An 18,642-nucleotide genomic window follows, 5' to 3' on the forward strand; every position below is an offset into this window, starting at 1 on the left:
TAAATGGTTAGAATGGTGGTGCCATAGTCAGGGGTTTGGCTATTTAGAACATGGGGCTCCATTTGGGAGGCCAGATCTACTGGAGGCTAGTGGAGCTGGTCTCACAAAGAAGGGGAAGAGCTGTTTTGGTAGGAGGTTTGCCAGGCTGGTCAAGAAAGCTTTAAACTAGATGTGTTGGGGGAGGGGAGCATTGATCCATCCCAACACCCCTGGTCAGTTGTCAGCACCTGTAATAAGTGCTTGGAGCGATGTAGAGATGTTCCAGCTGCCCCAGCCATTGAGTCGGCTGCATTTGGAGCTCAGCTAAGGTGCCTCTATACAAACGCCCGTAGTATGGGGAACAAACAAGAGGAATTAGAGATGTGTGCAAGGCTACGGGAATATGATGTCATTGGTATCACAGAAACATGGTGGGATGGCTCCTATGACTGGAGTGTCGGAATGGAAGGTTACAGGCTGTTTAGAAAAGACAGGCCAGGCAGATGGGTAGGGGGCGTTGCTATCTATGTCAGTGATAGGCTGGAGAGTATGGAACTCTGCCTGGGGGCAGGTGATGAGGCAACAGAGTGTTTGTGGGTCAGGATCAAAGGGAAAACAGCAATGGGGGACATTACAGTGGGGATCTGTTACAGGCCACCTGATCAAGAGGACTCTGTGGATGAAGCGCTCTACAGACAGATAGGAGCAGCCTCACGCTCGCAGGCCCTGGTCCTCATGGGGGACTTCAACCATCCTGACATCTGTTGGAGGGACGGTACGGCCTGGCATAAGCAATCCAGGAGGTTCCTCGATTGTGTGGAAGACAACTTCCTCTTTCAAGCAATAGAGGAGCTGACAAGGAGAGGTGCCATGCTTGACCTCGTGCTCACCAATAGGGAGGGACTGGTTGGAAATGTGACGCTCCAGGGCAGCCTTGGCTGTAGTGATCACGAGATGGTTGAGTTTGAGATCCTCAGGACGGTGAGAAGAGTGTGCAGCAAGCTCACTGCCCTGGACTTCAAGAAAGCAGACTTCAGCCTCTTCAGGAACCTCCTTAGTAAGGTTTCATGGGATACAGTCCTAGAGGGCAGGGGGGCCCAAGACTGCTGGTCGATATTCAAGGATCACCTGCTACGTGCTCAAGAGTGTTGCATCCCGACTAGAAGAAAGTGCAGCAGGAGGGCCAGGAGACCTCCATGGATGGACAAGGAGCTGCTGAGGAAACTTAGAAGGAAAAAAGAAGCTTATAGAAGGTGGAAGCGAGGACAGGCGGCCTGGGAAAAATATAGGAGCATTGCCCGGGAAGCTAGGAATCAGGTTAGGAAAGCTAAGGCCCAGCTAGAATTAAGTTTGGCAAGGGATGTAAAAGATAACAGGAAAGGATTCTATAGATGCGTAGCAAATAAAAGACAGACTAGGGACAATGTGGGCCCTCTCCGGAAGCTATCAGGAGAACTGGCTACCCTGGATTTGGAGAAGGCTGAGGTTCTTAATGACTTCTTTGCCTCAGTCTTCACCAGCAAATGTTCTGACCACAACATGAAAGTCTTGGAAAGCAAATGCAGGGACTGTGAGAATGAAGACCTTAGGCCCACTGCAGGAGAGGATCAGGTTCAAGACCATCTTAAGAACCTGAACGTGCACAAGTCCATGGGACCTGATGAAATCCATCCACGTGTCCTGAAGGAGCTGGTGAATGAAGTTGCTAAACCACTGTCCATCATATTTGAAAAATCCTGGCAGTCAGGTGAAGTTTCCGATGACTGGAAGAAGGGTAAAATAACCCCCATTTTCAAGAAGGGGAAGGTGGAAGACCCAGGGAACTACAGACCAGTCAGTCTCACCTCTGTGCCTGGCAAAATCTTGGAACAGTTTCTCCTGGAAAGCGTGCTAAGGCACATGAAAAACAACGAGGTGGTTGGTGACAGCCAACATGGCTTCACTAAGGGGAAATCCTGCCTGACCAATCTGGTGGCCTTCTATGATGGAGCCATGGAACTGATGGACAGGGGCAAAGCAGTTGACGTCATCTACCTGGACTTGTGCAAAGCGTTCGACACTGTCCCGCACGACATCCTTGTCTCTAAATTTGATAGATGGACCACTCGGTGGATAAAGAACTGGCTCGATGGCCACACGCAAAGAGTTGTGGTAAATGGCTCGATGTCCAGTTGGAAACCTGTAACGAGTGGTGTCCCTCAGGGATCGGTGCTGGGACCGGTCCTGTTCAACATCTTTGTCGGCGACATGGACAGTGGGATGGAGTGCGCCCTCAGCAAGTTTGCCGATGACACCAAGCTGTGTGGTTCGGTTGAAATGCTGGAAGGAAGGGATGCCATCCAGAGGGACCTTGACACGCTTGTGAGGTAGGCCGATGCCAACCTTATGAAGTTTAACCAAGCCAAGCGCAAGGTCATACGCCTGGGTCAGGGCAATCCCAGGCACTGCTACAGGTTGGGCGGAGAAGAGATTCAGAGCAGCCCTGCAGAGAAGGACTTGGGGGTGTTGGTTGACGAGAAGCTTAACATGAGCCGGCAGTGTGCGCTTGCAGCCCAGAAAGCCAACCGTATCCTGGGCTGCATCAAAAGAAGCGTGACCAGCAGGTCAAAGGAGGTGATCCTGCCCCTCTACTCTGCTCTTGTGAGACCTCACTTGGAGTACTGCGTACAGTTCTGGTGTCCTCAACATAAAAAGGACATGGAGCTGTTGGAGCAAGTCCAGAGGAGGGCCACGAGGATGATAAGAGGGCTGGAGCACCTCCCGTATGAAGACAGGCTGAGAGAGTTAGGGCTGTTCAGCCTGGAGAAGAGAAGGCTGCGTGGAGACCTCATAGCAGCCTTCCAGTATCTGAAGGGGGTCTATAAGGATGCTGGGGAGGGACTCTTCCTTAGGGACTGTAGTGGTAGGACAAGGGGTAATGGGTTCAAACTTAAACAGGGGAAGTTTAGATCAGATATAAGGAAGAAGTTCTTTACAGTGAGGGTGGTGAAGCACTGGAATGGGCTGCCCAGGGAGGTTGTGGATGCTCCATCCCTGGCGGTGTTCAAGGCCAGGTTGGACAGAGCCTTGGACCACATGGTTTAGGGCAAGGTGTCCCTGCCCGTGGCAGGGGGGTTGGAACTAGATTATCTTAAGGTCCTTTCCAACCCTTACTATTCTATGATTCTATGATTCTATATGATGAGCAAAGTACAGTGCTGGCAAAAGCAAGGGATGAGGCAGAAAGGATCCATGATCCATGCTCAGGTGGCCCAGCAGGGGTCAGTGGACGACCACTTTCCCTCCACAGACCCTAAGTGGGATCCTAATGTTCCGTCTGAGTGGAATCTATTAACCAGGTATCAACGGTTGATTTTCTTTGGAATGAAACATGGGATTCCTAAAGCAAAGAATTGGTCGAAATTATATAAAATAGTACGGGGGAAAGGGCAATCTCTGTCTGCCTTTTTTGAAAGACTTATGGCAACGGCTAGGAAGTATGCTGATTTGGACCCTGAAAAAGAAAGAAGATGATGCAGAACAGTTATATTTTTATTGGATGATCAAATCCATATGCTAAACACAAGCTGCAAAAATTGGAAGGGACCGATTCTCAGTCTCTCAATAAACTACTGGAAACAGCCTAGAGAATGCACAGTAACAGAGAAGTCATTGAAAGAGAGAGGGGAAAAAAGGAAAAGAAGGAGGAAAGAAAATTGTCAGAACGAAGGAAGGATTACATGGAAATGTTTGTGAACAGACTCCATGGGTTCGCTTAGAGAGCGATCAATGCGCAATTTGCAAACAGGGGAGGCACTGGAAGAGAGAATGACCTCAGAGTCAAAATAAATACCAAAGATTTAGTGGACTGTCAGGAAAGGCAGTGAAAATGATTACTTTAGACTGAGGAGGACTGGGGGAAGATTCAAAACCCTCCCCAACAGAGCCCCTGGTTGCAGTTAGGTTGAGGAATGATAAGGCAAAATTCCTTGTAGATGCAGGAGCTACCTAGTCTGTTATAAATACTCATAAAGGGCAATTAAGCAAAAAGCTTCAGTCATTGGCACCACAGGGCGGCAAGAAAACCAGCCTTTCTTTCAACCTTTAAAATTGGCAAACGGATGTTAACCCGTCAATTTCTTTACATGCCTGAGTGCCCTGTGCCGTTATTAGGTAGGGATATACCAAGTAAATTACACGCACAAATTACATTTAAAGAAGGAAATATTCAGATACATATTCCTGGTGAAAAGGCTGTGGAGGCCCAAATTTTTATGTTACAGAAACCAGCCACCGAGCCAGCTATACCAGAGGAAGCAGAGAACACAGTCACCCCGCTGGTATGGACTGCCAGAGTACCAGGATGATCATAAAATGCAGAACCAGTAACTATTCATCTGAAACCAAATGTCAAACCAGTAAGACAGAAACAACATCCTATAAAATTGGAAGCAAGGACAGGACTAGAGTCTCTTAATATAAAATTTTATTGAATATAAGTTACTTGTGGAACTTCAACCTAGATTTAATATAAGATGTACATCAGTTGCAGCAGCAACAGCCCTTCTGATCCAGAAAGCGAGAAAGCTAACTTTGGGACAAAAAAAAAAAAAAAAAAGAACCAAACAAACAAACAACAACAAAAAAAAAAAAACACCCAAAAAACCCCACAAACGAAAAAAACCACAAACACAAAAAAAAAAAACCACCAACAAACCAACCCACAAACACAAAAAAACCCAAAAAAAAACAACAAACACAACCAGACTGTATTTGTACCTCACATGGTAACAACCATCCTGGAACAGAAAAGCAGTCATTGGCTTTCCCCAATCAGAATGTTAAAATATCAGGCTATTAACATATGGACAGACTCAAAGTTTGCTTTTGGAACTGTTCATGCCCATGGGGCCATATGGAAGGAAAGGGGATTGTTAAATTCTCAGGGACCCCCTATAAAACATGAACAAATAATACAGGAACTGTTAAAAGGGGTCCAGCTACCCTGAAAGGTAGCAATAATGCATTGCAAGGCACATCAATTTGATGAATACTGGTAATCACGTTGCTGACAAAGCAGCCAAAGAAGCTGCAGGCAGGGACCTCTTATTAATATTGCCTCATAAGTATTGGTGCTTGGATAATGAAGTTCTAAGTTATCAAACAGAGGATGAGAACTTGGTAAGTCTACTAGGAACCAAGTAGAATAATGAAAGATGGTGGGTTACACCAAACAGGCAAGTAATAATTCCTCAGCCTTTTATATGAGAAAAACAGCTGAAGAAAAACACCAGGCAACTCACGGGGGAACAGCATCAATGACTGAGGCTTTAAAACTCCAAGTTCTGAGTGTGTGAATGGCTGGAATTATAAAACATGTTGTAAAGTATGAACTTTTGTTTACAAAATAATTCTTACCATGCTAAGAGACCCCCACCTGGAATAACAAAAAGAAAGGCAATTGTCCAGGAGACTATTGGCAAGTGGACTTTACAGAATTGCCACAGCAAAACAGGCACGCATATATATATATGTATATAGGTACTAGTAGATATGTAGTAGAAATGTTTTCTGGTTGGCCAGAGGTTTTCCCTCGTCACACCAATAAGGCCAGAGAAGAAGTAAAAATTTTGTTAGAAGAAATCATTCCAACATTTGGGGTCCCTATAGGAATGTATTCTGATCAGGGTTCACATTTCATTGCCGAAACTGTACTAAATTTATCCAAGGTAATGGGGATAAAGTGGGATTTGCATACCCCTTGGAGGCCCCAGTCTAGTGGGAAAGTAGAAAGAATGAATCAGAATTTAAAGAAACAAATTAGTAAGATTAGTAAAACCTCAGGGAGCAGGGCAGCATGCACAAAGCAGCAGGCACCTGCATTTTTGGACAATATGTTCTAGGATTGGTGAGCACTTAACACGTTTAGCAAGTGGCAAGGTTATATTTACCTGCCCCCTCTTAACAGAAACCAAATTTGAAGAGCAGCAAGTTTTTCCTCAGCTCTTCAAAACAGACTACAGTAAGAACTGCTGCATACAGCATCTGTTTCAATCAATGATAAAACACAAAAATACATATCACAATAGCAAGGGCTGGATTCAATGCAGTGCAACCCCACCCTCTCCACCCTTTGATTTCATTAACTACTTAAGCATAGCAAGTACATTTAGAAAAAAGTCTGTGACCCCTGACTTTTATCTTCCCCAAATCTGTCTTTTATTAAAATTATTAATTTACTCTAGAGACAGGACTTTAATATAAGTCCTGTACCAAGTAATAGATTCTGGAATTAGACAGCGTCTTTCTAGCTGTTAACTTATTTCAATTAGACATTCTAATCTGACATTCCTAAATCATTTTTCTCTGTCCTCCCTTCAAACCTGACAGGGTACTTATCAGAGCACAAGGGGGTGGTTTGAACTGTTACTCAACCCTTTTTACTAGTAAAATCAAAAATGAAACCGTTTAAACCATAGTACATTCAAGAATATCAACATTCTGAAATCTGTTGCATCACCAAATACCTCCGATAAAGGCTTCAATTTAATATCTCTGTCTCAAACTACGTACCAGTCAGACCACTATCCCAATATAAAAGTATTGAGTTCTATATACACACATAAAAAACCCAAACCAAACAGGAATATTCTACACTTACATTCTTGCAAGATCTTAATATATTTGCAGTGTTTTTCAAAACATACATCCACTTTACAGATCATTTCTAGCTTAAAGTTTCCATGCAAATATTTTCAATATATTCCTGAAGTAGCTTCATGGAGAGTCTAACATTTTGGCCTAATATTAATTTAGTCCAGAATTAACATTATGCACATATTTCAAAGTTAGAATGAATGTTGTGTTTAAATAGCATCTGGGGGTTTTTTTATTTATTTTCACCTTCTCATCCACAACTTTAATTCTAAGAAACATAGGTAGACAATTATGTAGGACTCCCGAAAAATACCAAAGGAAAAAACTTCTAAAGAAACCTTCTAGAGTACACATGAGTAATTAACCACCATTTCTAGATCTAGGTTTCTCAGCCACCCCTATTTCACGTCCGGGGGTGGGGTTGAGATTTGAGACTATGCATACACAGAGTTATGGAGCATAAAACGCTTCCCGAGACAAAAATATGTGAACTAGCAGAGAGCATCCAAGTATTATACAAGCACAGCATTAAAGTATTAAGTCTCCTGCAGTTTCTTCATAGGATATTCTGAAGCAAAATCAATTACTTTCTCAACAAGAGACTGACTGCCCCATTATTCCGTAGCACCACAACTCACTGACAAATTCAACATTTGTAGAAAAGAAACAGAAATTGGTAGTAGAAGACTACACCATTCAATAACTACTCGGGGGGAAGGGTGGCAATAATGTAAGCCACAAGCATCCCTTTTTTAAAATACCAGTGCTACTTCAATTCCTACTTCTCACAGGACTTGAAAACCTAAGCTATACACAGCATCGAATGAGGTAATTTAGCAAGCAATACGCCTACTCTGTTCTGACTAAAGACAGATTCCCCCTCCCCCCCAACAGTGGGGGTTTAATCAATGCAGAACCATTAATAGAGGTGGAGGGAGCTCTCTGAACGCGACTCGGACAACTCTCACCCAAACCCCACCACCTCTCCACAAACGCTCCTGATCACCCTGCTGAGCTACACACCTAAAACCAACCCGCAGTAATGCGAGGTCTCCATGCAAATCCGAGGACAAGTCTGATGGCAGGATGCAGAGGCACACTGATCAGGCACCCGAAAAGAAAGAAGCGTTACCACTCCTCCAGAAGCCAGGAAGTTTAATAGTTGGAATAGGAAAGGGAGGGGTGAAAACAGGAAAAGGGAGGGGGGAAGGGGGAAGAAGGTTGTGGGGTTTTTTTAAAGGAAAAGGCACCTTTCCCCTTGGTAGGCAAAAGCTACCCTTAAACACGAAAAAGGAAGGGGGTTTAGAGGGGAGAACAAAACAAAACAACAAAAACACAAATACACACACACACACAAAAAAAACCCCAAACAACCCCCAAACCACTATCTATCAAAAGCTACCCTTAAACACGAAAAAGGAAGGGGGTTTGGGGGGGGGGGGGGAACAAAACAAAACAACAAAAACAAATAAACACACATACACAAAAAAACTCCAAACAACCCCCAAACCACTATCTATTAAAATACCATCGAACCCACCGAAACAATAACGTGCATTTTCTGCATTACAAAAAATTCAAGCACGGCCTGCCCGCACCTGAACCGGTGTCGTGTCCGCCGCCCGCCCCCATCCCCGCACCGAGGGTGGCAGACTGACCTGTCAACAAATGGCAGCAACTGCAACAGAAGAGGAGCAACGGCCACTAAGAGAAGGGGGAGGAGCAGGAATCTTTTATCTTCAGAGGGTTGATTCCTGTCCCCTTTTCCTTCTAGTTCCCCTTTTATTTTTTCCCTATCCCCGCCAAAAAAAAAAAAAAAAAGGAGAGAGAAGTAAAAAAATACTTTTTCTCTTCCCCCTCCCCCCTCTCTGTCTCTCTCTCTTCTTCTTCTTCTTCTTCTTCTTCTTCTTCTTCTTCTCCTCCTCCTCCTCCTCCTCCTCCTCCTCCTCCTCCTCCTCCTCCTCCTCCTCCTCCTCCTCCTCCTCCTCCTCCTCCTCCCCCTCCCCCTCCCCCTCCCCCTCCCCTCCCCGCTCTCTCCCTTCCTCTCTTCCCCTCTTCCCCCCCCCACTATTCCGACTCAGTTTAAAACAAAGAAAAGGAAATAGCCGAGTGAGCATGTCATGCATGTAGCGCACGCGCAGTGTGTGTACATACGCTCAGGTCTATACCCTTGCCTCTGTCGAGCTATGGGATTGGTTTCGCGTTTCCATTCCTCCTATCCCACTCTGTTATGCGTGTGATGAAAGGGGAGCAGTGTCTTTCCGGTTCCCCCCTAAACTCGGGGTGGAGGATCTCTCTGCTGTACTCTGCATTTCTCGCTAGGGTGGCCCCTGTAGGATTCCCAGTCCAGTATTGCTCCCTCATGCATTCACACCTTTTTTTCAGGTAGCATCCTTGTATGCTATCTTTTTATCAAGATGGGAGTGATTGGGTGAGGGGTGAATTTACCCAGAAATAGCCCTTGTGCAATGCATGCTTTTGCCCTGCCCCATTTACCCTTCTTGACACACAGGGATAGGCACCCCTGGCACTGCTTCCCCCAAACTTGTACCTTCTCCCCATGCAAAGACAAGCACCCCAGAACAATCCTCCCCAAACCCGCACATTTCCACATACAGGGACACTCATCACTATCGCAAATGATGTGATAAACAGGGACAGACATTTCATTTCCTGCATGACCCTTCTAACATCTCCCTCTTTGTCCTCTTGTCACCAGCATTCCCAGCTCCAGTTTCATTGTAACTGGTGGACTTTTTAATGCTCCAACTTACAGAAATGTGATTGATTATTTGAAGGAGGGTGTTAAAAAAAACCAAACAACCTATATGTTTCTGGAGAAAACTTTGGAATATGATATGGCTTTAAACACTGAAATCTGAAAGCATAAAAATTGTTCAGAATGTAAGTCTTTCTTATTTATTAATCTCATTATTTTGAAAAACTTCAACTCATCTTTACAGTCTAGAGAATGTTGGTACTGATAGGAATTGGACATCCATTTTCTGGTCTCTTAAAATGTGAGTGTGTCTTGGAGAGGATGGGAGCTGTTTCTGAAGTCTATACATGTGGATGGGGGAGTATTTGGGTCCTAGGCAATCTAGTACAGAAATCACAGAATCACAGGATCATTAGGGTTGGAAGGGAAGTCGGTGGGTTGCGTGTGTGAGTTCAATGTTGGGAGATTGTTCTGGTGCCTTTTTGTGCTGTGGATAGAGGACTAGGGTTGTTAAGTCAAGTCCTGTGTGTGGAGGTTGTTGGTGGAGAAAAGCTGTTGGTGGGTTGTGCAGGGTTTATTCCTGTGTAAATAAGGGTGTTGGCAGGCTGTGGCAGTTAGTAGCTTGTTTTAAAAAAAAAATTAAAACATTTTAAAACAAATGATTTATTAATAGTTCATGTAATAAGCATTTTTGTATGCTCTGCTAAGCACTCTGTCAAGCACCAGCAAACCCTTTGTTTAAAGGAGGAACTCCAAGAAGGAAGTACTGCCACAAGATGGATGAGCTGAGTGGCAGCAAAACTAAGCACTAACTGGGGGAAAGGTAATTCCGGTGGGGGGAGATATCGCGACCACCAACTCATTGACCACCGACTCAAGAACACACACACCACACCACACACACACACCTCCCCGCCTGACCCCAAGAGAAGTAGAGATTGAGCATGCAGACTAAATATCATAAGTGAGAGAGTTGCTTAACAAATAGGAAACTGAGTACTAAGAAATGAAAGAGTTCTGTAACATAACCAATGAAGGCTGATGTCTTTGCTTGTTAAAATGTATAGTGTAAAGTTTTGACAATTGGGGAGCTAGGCATTTGTGGGTTACCAACTAGCTCCCTATTTTGTGCAAACTAGAATGCAAGACTAGAAATACCTCGACTCGGTGTGTGAATTGGCACTGCACACCAGGTAATGGGCCCACATATGGGACAACAGCTGAACACTAAGATTGCAAAGACAGGTACTCAAAAACTAACCTTTCCAGGGTGATCTGATCTTCTGATCTGTACCTTCCCTATTATGCATGTTTTCTATGTAATCTAGATACACAAATCTTCACATTTATACACACACATAGAAAGACTAAGCAGCAATACAGTCTGCTTCCACTTTGGCTAAGAAGGCAACAAGAAACAGGATGTTCAGTGTGGCACATTCCTAGAATATGTTTTGCCAGCAGGTTAACAATCCACTGAGTCTTAAACACAGTGCATATCATGACTTTAGGGTCTGTGCTTGGCTCTAGGAATAAAGTTATCCAGAGGCTACAGTATGGTAAAAAGGCTGTGGAATAATTACTAAATATAATTTAGAAATTAAACTTATATTTTAAAATGTAACATTGTTCACACAACAACAAATACTGTTTAACCCATCATATTCCCTCAAGCGAGTGGAACTATCAATGCAGATCAAAACCACCTGCTCACCATTCCTGGGTACATCTCATGCAGGGTGGTCAGCATGGTTAAATGGACGAACCCTCACCCCCTCAAGACAACCAAAGAGAGATGTGACCGGTATCTTAGGAACTGGACTAGGAGTCTTAAATAGCATAGACACTGAGGTACTTGCCAATAAACTAGTCACAATGACCAGTGATCTAAACAAGTTGAAATATCCTTTGCAGTCCTCTCTTCTAGCTTTGGGAAATCACCAATGGCTTTTATCGAATATATTACCTCAATGGGAAGAAATGAGTGAAAAAGACCACCAACTGATCATAAATGCACTTGGTGTAGCCCAAGACAATGTTTCTCTGGCTCTCAGTTGTATCCAAGCCCAACTGTGGATGCAATCAATGACAGCTGCAATTATAAGGGAAGGCGAAGAAGGCACCTTGCCCCCTGAAATTTGGAAAATAATATGGGATAATGCAATTGAATTTGAGAGGAAATTTCAGTCTTGGTGGTACCTGGTTAATTTCACTTACGATCCCACTGAGAGTAAAGTCACTGCTTTTGTCTTAACGATATGCAATGCTTCGGTATACACTATATACCCAATCATTGCGCTGGGGTTGCATCACCACGGGACTATACTTTATCCAATAGAACATAGAGTATGGGCACAATACAGAAATAAATGGCAAACTGTTGACGTTGATGCATGCATGACACGAAGCCAACAAGGATTTATTTGTGAGAGTAATACCATTAAAGTGCAAGACATTTGTCTTGACACTGAACAAAATGTTTGTCATTTTGAGATACATCCCAATGAAATTCCAAAATCTGTGCTTATATATGTTGGAAAAGGATGTGCTTGTATGAGAACTCTTTGTAATTCTGTACTGATAGATGACATTGTTATAGATATAAATAACCACTCAAACCTTTGTGTTTGTAACTTTACTAACATTATTGGATGCGACTTTAATTATTCAGCTCCTGTCACATCTCACCAATTGTTGCAATCGGACTATACATTGACTAATGATCTACTACTCACTCCTATCGGAATGAACCTTACATTAGTGAAAAAGCTGCTATGCCATGATGACTTGAAGCAGTTGTTGACCCAGGCCAAAGAGAGTGGACAAAGAACTCTAATTACCGTCCACCACGATGTGGAAGAAGTCCATCAAGTGCTAGAAAGAGTCAAGAAAGACGGAAGACATGAATGGTGGGACACTCTTTTTGGATGGTCACCAACCGCCACAGGGATTCTCAACAGGATGCTCCACCCTGTTGCGATCTTGCTAATGCTCACTATATTATGTTTTGCTTTGACAATTGCTTTATATGTTAAACTTTGGGTTATGATGAAACACTTAACTTGTTTGATATCCCCACAAGATATATATATATACTTGACAATCCTCACCCAAAGAGTATATGGGATATTCCCAATTCCTTCTAAGTATCGTGAAATTTGAGTGACTACAGTCACGGGGTGGAATATGTGGAATAATTACTGAATATGATTTAGAAATTAAACTTATATTTAAAAATGTAGCATTGTTCACACATAAAGGAAAAACAGACTTTCAGGGTAAGATGCAGCTGCACGTGGTATGCCAGGAATTCACTCCACAGCGGTTCCCGTGGCAACATTGCTTGACGGAGGATGGAGCAGAGTGGAGATTCTGTGGCCAAACTCTGTCCCAACACCAGCAGAGATGGGAACTAGGTGATACTTAGAACTGATAAGCTGCATACTTGCTACCCTGAGCCAACAGTCTGTCATCTTTTGACAAAATGCTGTCCTTTGTGTGAACTTTGCTTCATTATAATGCATTTTAATACGAAAACACACCTCCACCTCCAATGCTACCTGCCTCCAAAGTGAGACCACCCCTCTTTGAGCATGCTCTTTGAATTTCTTGTGGTATATACCTTTAAAAGAGAAGCGAGAGAATTTTACACCAATAAGAATAAAGGTATGTATGACTAGAGTCACTCAAGCTCCACCTTGAAAGTGAAAAATAGTATAAAAATGGCCCAAAAAGTGGGGGGCGTTAGGGAACACATCATCGTGGACGAGTCGAGGAAGATTCCATCAGCAGATTACCCTTGACTCCTGGGACCGGTTGAGGGGCTGGACCTTTCTTCCCCCCCATAGGGACGCCTTTGGGTAAGACTTGCACTGTATCCAGTGCTTCCCCGGGAAAATTAGGAATCTCTATATAGAGTTACTTTTTACTTTTATAGTTTAAAGCCAGGCTGTATTATTCATAACGTTGTCGCGCGGTTGTATACTTTATTATTTGCACGTGCTTTTGCAGACAGTGTATTTATCACCGGCAATCCATAAGAACCCGAATCTGTTGCTTTAATAAACTGCACTAAGTAGATAATTGTAAATCTCTCATTGAACGTGACCAGATCCTTCAGTGTGGCCGTGCTAGTTCATGAGCACGATTAGACTGAAGGTGCAGTGCACTATTAGTGCATCCGGAATCATGATTATTCAATATATTGAATGCGACTGGACTGATAGTGGTAAATTGGGCATCACTCAATATAAGCCTAGCTGCACCCAGCCCCTCTAATATCTGAGGACCAGCTGGAACACAAGGGGGTTTATTTTCTGCCAAAATGTTTTACCATTTAACACAACAAAAGGCACATGCCAACACTATAGATTTGCCATATATAGTTTCAAGGTCTGTGCATCTAAGCAGGTGAGTCTTGTCTGTCAGTTATCTAAATTCTCTTTCCAATTTGACCACAAAAGACTTTGCCAAAATCTTTACTTTCACAGGTATATGCTACATTGTAAGGGGGACCTGCTGCCTGCCTTGTATATTTAGGGCTCAAGAAGCCAAAAGCAACAGTAACAAACTACATAAATATATGTGGAAGCTAGAAACTGGACAACTGTTTCTTTGCAACCCTCATATTTCCATATTCAAACACTGCAGATGTGGAAAAATTATTAAATCTGGAGTCTATAGCTTCAGCATTGTTAGGTTATGTGATAAAGCTCATCTGCACACCCATAGAGAAGCTCAAAGAGACAATGGCAGGAGTGGGAGCCCAAATAATACCCTGCCAGAATACTCCCAGGCCAATCGCAGGTGCCTTCAGCCCATCAGAGGCTGCACAAGCCCAGAGGAGCACAGGGACACACAATGGTAGTCAGGAACCCAAATCAGGGACTCCAAAGGAACAAACACCTTGTCCAGAACCCTCCCAGGGCTGTCCCAGCAGAACCATCAGCCCTGCTGACCAGCTGTGAAACCCATCTCAATGAGACATTGGGAGCAGCTCTCAAGATCATCTTTTGTACTAGATGTGGGTGCTGCCTAGGGGTGGGACACATTATGAGATGCGAGGGAAGCGCAGTTTGGGACGGCATATGAGTTATTATGGGATGTTTAGGAGAGGAACCAAAGGCAGAACAAGGGAGGGGTTTAGGTGATTTGGGGAGGAACAAGAGTGGGAAAATAGAGGGGGAAAGGGATAAAAGGGCTAGTTGGGTGTAAATAGTGGGCTCGTCAGTACACTACCCTGGCTATGCCCAGACCCTGATCTACTTATTAAATTCCTTTCTAACTCTTTCCTGGGTGAGAGCTCTGTATTCTATGTGCATATGTGTGTATGGAGGTCTGAATGCCAGCAATTGGAGTCAGACCACTGTTTGTGTCCATGTGTCCATGGTGCCAGCGAATGGAGCAAGTGAGGGTGCACGAGTGTATGATCACTCGCAAAGATTAAGCTGGACTAGCTGGTGAATAGGTGAAGTGCCCTGGGAGCAAGGGGGTGAGTGTATCTCTATGGGCCAGCTCTGAGTGTGAGAATGCCTGCGTATCTCTAAAGGTGAGAGCACAGGAAGGTCAGCTATGGGACCAGATTTGTCCTGGCCAACTCTGGGTGTGAGAGTGCTTGTGTAGCTCTAGGGGTAAGAACACAGGCAGGCCTGCTATGGGGTCATGGGAAGTCCTGATTAGCTGTTTATTTGTGACATCTATACCAGCAACTAGAGTAGGGCTGCGGCCTTGGGTGCTCCTATGTCCAAGTGCCAGCAACTGGGGAGACTGTGATCCAGGGGCCAGCTGCTGTGTAGACTAAGTGTCTGAGCCCAGCTGCTGGAGGGATCCACCTTGTACATATGAGTACATATATTCTCACTGGTGGACATCCATCTTGTCCAGGCCAAGAGGGGAGCAGGATGAGGCCATTGGTGCTGTCAGTGTTTGTGTGGGTGCTAAGAGTGTCTGTGATCTGTGCCGCCAGCCATGTATATATGTAGCTTATATGTGTGCTCTGTGTGTGTGCGTGTCTGATGGGAATACATCTTCAGCCTTGCTACTGGTTGGACCTGGGGACATGGAGCAGCAACAGCCTCACCTTTCTCAAGCTGTTGGATCTGGCATGATATTTTTTCCTCTAACAAGCCCTTCTCTTGTCACAGAAATTTTTATAAGATGGTGCCCAGAGCAATATGTGGAATAATGGGGGATCCTAGCCCAGGAGTTAGCAGCTAGCAGAGTTCATAGAGAGGGCTTTAAACTAGGTTCGAAGGGGGAAGGGGATAAAACCGGGCTCACTAGAAATGAGCCAGGGAGTAGCATGCCACTGTTGGAAGCCAGATCCACAGGGTAACTTACATGCATCTATGCCAATGCCTGCAAGCATGGGCAACAAACAGGAGGAGCTGGAAGCCATTGTGCAGCAGGAAAATCATGACATAGTTGCCATCACAGAAACGTGGTGGGATGATTCAAATGATTGGAGTGCTGCAGTGGATGGCTACAGGCTCTTTGGAAGGGATAGGCAAGGAAAGAGAAGTGGTGGGGTTGCACCGTATGTCAGGGAGTGCATTGACTGCCTGGAACTTAATGTTATAAGATAGAAAGTTGAATGTTGGTGGGTGAAGATCAGAGGGAAGGCCAACCAAGCAGATATCCTGGTAGGAGTCTGTTATAGATGACCTAACCAGGATGAAGCTATGGGTGAAGTATTCTTGTCATGGTTTAAGCCCAGCCTGTAACTCAGAACCACACAGCCGTTCACTCACTCCCCCCCTTCTTTCTCCCCCTGCTCCCGGAGGGATGGGGAGGAGAATCAAAAGAATGTAACTCCCACGGGTTGAGATAAGAACAGTCCAGTAACTAAGGTATAATACAAAACCACTACTGCTAACACCAATAACAATAATGATAAGGGAAATAACAAGGGGAAAGGATGCAATATTTCACCACCTGCCGACCGATACCCAGCCTAACCCAAGCAGCTATCTGGGCCTTCCGGGTAACTCCCCTCAGTTTATATACTGGGCATGATGTGCTGTGGTATGGAATACCCCTTTGGCTAGTTTGGGTGACATGTCCTGTCTCTGCTTCCTCCCGGCTTCCCCTCCTCCCTGGCAGGGCATGATGTCATCGATGTATTGCAGGTGTTCTGGAGCTTGCCCCTGTTCCAGTGCAGTCTGGATCAATCCATGGCAGATGGTAAGGCTGTGTTGCCACCTCTGGGGTAGTCGATTCCAAGTGTACTGCACGCCCCTCCACTCTGCTGCCAAAGGAATTGAGAAAAACACGTTGACGATATCACTTGTGGCATACTACTAGGCTGCCTTTGACTCCAGTTCAGATTGAAGTTCTAGCATGTCTGGTACGGCAGCACTCAATGGTGGTGTGACTTCATTCAGGCCACGATAGTCTGCTGTTAGTCTCCACTCTCCGTTTGACTTTCGCACTGGCCGTATGGGGCTATTAAAGGGTGAGCGGGTCCTGCTGACCACTCCTTGGCTCTCCAGTCTACGGATCAGCTTATGGATGGGAATCAGGGAGTCTCAGTTGGTGCGATATTGCCACGGGCACACTGTTGTGGTTGCAATTGGCACTTGTGTTCTTCGACCTTCAGCAACCCCACAACAGAAGGATCCTCTGAGAGACCAGGCAAGGTGGACAGCTGCTTTATTTCCTCCGTCTCCAAGGCAGAGATACCAAAAGCCCATCGGTACCCTTTTGGGTCTTTGAAGTACCCTCTCCTGAGACAGTCCATGCCAAGGATGCATGGAGCCCCTGGACCAGTCACAATGGGTTAGTTCTGCCACTTCTTCCCAGTCAGCCTGATTTCAGCCTCCAGTACAGTCAACTCTTGGGATCCTCCTGTCACTCCAGAAATATAAATGGGTTTCACCCCTTGATACCTTGATGGCATCAGGGTGCACTGTGCACCGGTATCTACTAGAGCCTTATACTCCTGTGGGACTGATGTGCCAGGCCATCTGATCCACACAGTCCAGTAAACCCGATTATCCCTCTCCTCCACCTGGCTGGAGGCAGGGCCCCTCTAATAGTGGTCATAAGATTGTCCTCTTATGTCTTGTAGAAAGGGATTAGTATTCCTTATAACAGGAGTTGCAGTAAAATCAGCTCTTCCACTCCATCTGGGAAACTGCTCACCAGAGACTGGAGCAGCAACTTTCATGGGAGGATCATCCTTGACAGTTGTTCTTCTCTTCGATTCACGCACCCATTGCTCCAGAACTGAGGTAGGTTTTCCATCCCATTTCCATGTCTTCTCCGTGATCCCGCAGGTAAAACCATAGGGTGGCCCGTGGTGTGTACTTCCTATATCTTGTCTCTCGAGCAGTAGGGCGCTTTTTGTTAATAGCTGAGACATGGGTTGGTACGCGTGGGGAGCTGGATAGATCGGATAAATCGTCTCTCAATTGTTTGAACTCCTGGGACAGTTTTTCCACAGCTGAAATGATGGAAGGGGTGAGATTGTCTTCGAATTCTTGGAGATGACGAGTCACTTCATCCACTCTTGGTGGTGCTGCCTCATTCCAGGTCATGGATGCCAATGAGTGGGCATATGATGATGGTGCACTCCGTGTAAGGTTCTGCCACATGGGTCGTGTACATTCGACTTCATCTGGATCTACAGATGTGTTCCTGGCATCCGGTCTACGATAGATAATCTCTAGAACGGCTGATTCCCTCAGGGACTGGATGCCTCTCTCTATCGTGGTCCACTTGGCTGAGCGACTCATAACATCGTCCTTGTAGGGAAACCTTTCCTTCACAGCTGCCAAGAGCTGCCTCCAAAGGCTGGGGGCTCGCGGTGTTCAAGGCCAGGTTGGACAGAGCCTTGAACCACGTGGTTTAGGGCAAGGTGTCCCTGCCCATGGCAGGGGGGTTGGAACTGGATGATCTTAAGGTCCTTTCCAACCCTTACGATTCTATGATTCTATGATTCTATGATTCTATGATTCTCTCTTGCAATCGCTTTGTCAATTCCTCCTTCCCTAGCAAGTGATCCCAGCTGCTTGGCTTCCCTACTTTCTACTTCATGACCATCGGCCTCATTGTCCCAGCATCGGAGCAACCAGGTGACCATGTGCTCCCCTCGAAGACAGCTCACATCTTTTCACATATTCCGCAGCTTGGTCGAGGTCCGGGGTTGACAAGTCACCTCTTCTTCTTGTTCCTCTGATTCACGTAGTAATAACTCTTGTTCAGATGCTGTCCCCTGTAGTAAGTGCATTGGGTCTTCATCTTTCTTCGCTGCACAGGTTGCTCTTTGTGCCTCTCATTTGCTTTTCCCCTTGCTTACAGGTGCAACC

At 45.1% G+C, this 18,642-nt stretch overlaps 1 protein-coding gene across 6 annotated transcripts in view; it reads right to left on the reverse strand.

Annotated features, from left to right (window-relative positions):
• The window catches only part of LOC115601766 (polycomb group RING finger protein 3-like), a 111,016-nt gene extending 102,627 nt beyond the window's left edge, over positions 1 to 8,389 (reverse strand). For 5 of the 6 annotated variants that reach the window (XM_030472155.1, XM_030472156.1, XM_030472154.1 and 2 more), the window contains exon 1: positions 8,274 to 8,389. The gene's annotated coding sequence lies outside the window, so the exon portion shown is untranslated. The other variant, XM_030472152.1, reaches the window with a different exon arrangement.
• Between the last annotated feature and the right edge of the window lie 10,253 nt (positions 8,390 to 18,642).

This window comes from Strigops habroptila, chromosome W, assembly GCF_004027225.2.
Source record: "Strigops habroptila isolate Jane chromosome W, bStrHab1.2.pri, whole genome shotgun sequence".
NCBI classification, from domain to species: Eukaryota; Metazoa; Chordata; class Aves; order Psittaciformes; family Psittacidae; genus Strigops; species Strigops habroptila.